Source organism: Mus caroli, chromosome 6 (genome assembly GCF_900094665.2).
Source record: "Mus caroli chromosome 6, CAROLI_EIJ_v1.1, whole genome shotgun sequence".
NCBI lineage: Eukaryota > Metazoa > Chordata > Mammalia > Rodentia > Muridae > Mus > Mus caroli.
Window position 1 is genome coordinate 50,663,185 of NC_034575.1, and position 2,735 is coordinate 50,665,919.

The following is a 2,735-nucleotide window of genomic DNA, read 5'->3' on the forward strand; positions in this document are numbered from 1 at the left end:
ATTGTGATAAAAACTGCATGGTACTGGTATAGTGACAGACAAATACACCAATGGAATAGAATTGAAGACCCAAAAATGAACCCACATACCTATGGTCACTTGATCTTTGACAAGGGAGCTAAAACCATCCAGTGGAAAAAAGACAGCATTTTCAACAAATGATGCTGGCACAACTGTGGGGAACTTTTGGGATAGCACTGGAGATGTGAATGAAGAAAGTACCTAATAAAAAGAAAAAAAGAGAAAAAAATCTAGGGTGATACTCAGGTTAGCATCGATTGCCTTTAGAATACCAAGTGGAAAGAAAAAAGAACCTCTTGATGACACATTATAGTCAAAACACTAAAAATACAGAACAAAGAAAGTATATTGGTGATTATCAGAGAGAAACAGTACATCACATATAAAGACAGGCCCATCAGAATAACAGCAGAGTTCTCAACAGAAGCCTAAAGCCAGGAGGTCTTTAATGAAGTATTGCAAACACTGAAGGAAAATATTCCTTCTGTTTATGTAGTAAAACATCTGTCATAATTGAAGGAGAAAACACACTTTCCACAATAAAAAGACAATAAAAGAATTCATGACTACTGAGCCAGCTGTACAAAGACACCAAAGGAACCCTTAGGTTGAAGAGAATGACAAATCGCTATTGAGCAGGCTGTAATAGATTGGAGAGAAAGACAAACTTATGCAAGGAGGGACAGGAAAAAAATAAACCATGCTGGAAGAGTTGTTAAACATGAAAGGAACCAGAGAGCACTGAACATCATAAAATCAAAAAATGACAAAAATTAATAATATCTTCCAATAATAACTAAAGCATAATTATCTAGATTCCATGAATTAAAATGCAGGGCTGGAGAGATGGCTCAGAAGTTAAGAGCATTGACTGCTCTTCCAGAGTTCCTGAGTTCAAGTCCCAGCAACCATCTGTAATGGAATCTGATTCCCTCTTCTGGTGTATGTCTAAAGATAGCTATAGGGTACTCATAAAATAAATAAATCTCTTAAAAAACAGAATTATAAAACCAAAGCAATCAATACCCAAAATTGGTGCCTTAAAGAAGGGCACTTCACCATTGAAGATGCAAACACAAAGTGAAAAGAATATTTCAATTACATTGAACTAAGAAGCAAGGAAGTATTACTACTCTAACATCTGAGCAAAGCAGGTTTCAAACTAACTTTTTATAAAGATAAAGCTCGTTTGATACTGATTAAGGAAACAATACAGAAAAAAATTATAGTCCTAAACACGAATGTATCAAATATATGGGTGCATTCAATTTCAAAAAAAAAAACCAAATACTATCTAATATAACACAGATGAACCCCAATTTAATAACAGTGGCAACTTCAATGCCCTTGTATCTCCAACACAGTCTGTGAAAAAAATAACCAAAGATCTATTCTAAATGACATCACAGACCAAACAGACCCAATAGTCATCTATGGAACATTTGATACATACTCAAAAGAATATATATTCTCTTCAACATTCCATGGAACAAAATAACTTCTGGTATACAATGGAAATAAAACTAGGAATCCACAGTAAGAAGAATTACAGAAAATATACAAACTCATAGAGATTAATAATACATTGTGTTTAAAGTTAATCTTTTATTTATTTATTAATTTACACTCCAGATTTTATCCTGGCACCTACCCTTTTAATATTCCACATCCCATACCTCCTTCCCACCTCCCTGTCTCCATGAGGATTTCCTCATCCCCATCCCCCACCCAACCAGACCTCTAAACTCCCTGGGGCCTTCAGTCTCTTGAGGGTTAGGTGCATTTTCTCTGACTCAACCCAGACCCAGCAGTCCTCTGCTGTAATGTGTTGGTGGCCTCATATCAACTGGTGTATGCTGCCTGGTTGGCGGTCCAGTGTTTGAGAGATCTCAGGGGTCCAAGTTAATTGAGACTGCTGGTCCTCCTACAAGGTCTCCCTCCTCCTCAGCAGAATACCCAAGATACAGTCCACAGAACTCAAAAAAGGTCAACAAGCTGAAGGGCCCAAGTGAGGATGTCTCAGTCCCACTTGGGAGGTAGAAGAAAGGAATCATAAGTGGGGAGGAGGAGAGGGACCTGGGATGGAAAGTGGAAGGGAGTTTGGGGAGGAGAGGGAAACCCTATCTGGGATTGGGTGAGGGAAAATGACTGAAGCTCTAAGGGCCAGCAGAAAGAATGAAAACAGGAAATCTCAGAAGGTAGGAAGTTGGGAGGACCCTCCAAAATGCACCAGAGATCTGGGAGGTGAGAGATTCTCAGGACTCAAAGGGAAGGAGGGACCTTAGATGAAATGCCCAACAGTAGGGAAGAGGGAACTTATAGAACACACCTCCAGCAAGAAGACAGGGCATAAAATGAGGGAAGGGATTGCGATCCCATAGTCAAAACTCTGACCCATAGTTGTTCCTGTCTGAAAGAATTGCAGGGATGGAAATGGAAAAAAGCCTGAGGAAAAGAAGGTCCAGCGACATGTCCAAAGTGTGATCCAGCTCAAGGAGAGGGCCCAAGGCCTGACACTATTACTGAGGCTATAAGAGTACTCATGCCTGACCTAAAGCTGTACTACAGAGCATTTGTGATTAAAAAAAAAAAAAAACTGCATGGTACTGGTATAGCGACAGACAAGTAGAACAATGGAATAGAATTGAAGACCCAGAAATGAACCCACACACCTATGGTCACTTGATCTTTGACAAGGGAGCTAAAACCATCCA

At 39.3% G+C, this 2,735-nt stretch overlaps 1 protein-coding gene across 12 annotated transcripts in view; it reads right to left on the minus strand.

Moving 5' to 3' along the window:
* Positions 1-2,735, minus strand: part of Pde1c (phosphodiesterase 1C) — a 535,503-nt gene that overhangs the window by 127,428 nt on the left and 405,340 nt on the right. The window lies entirely within an intron of this gene.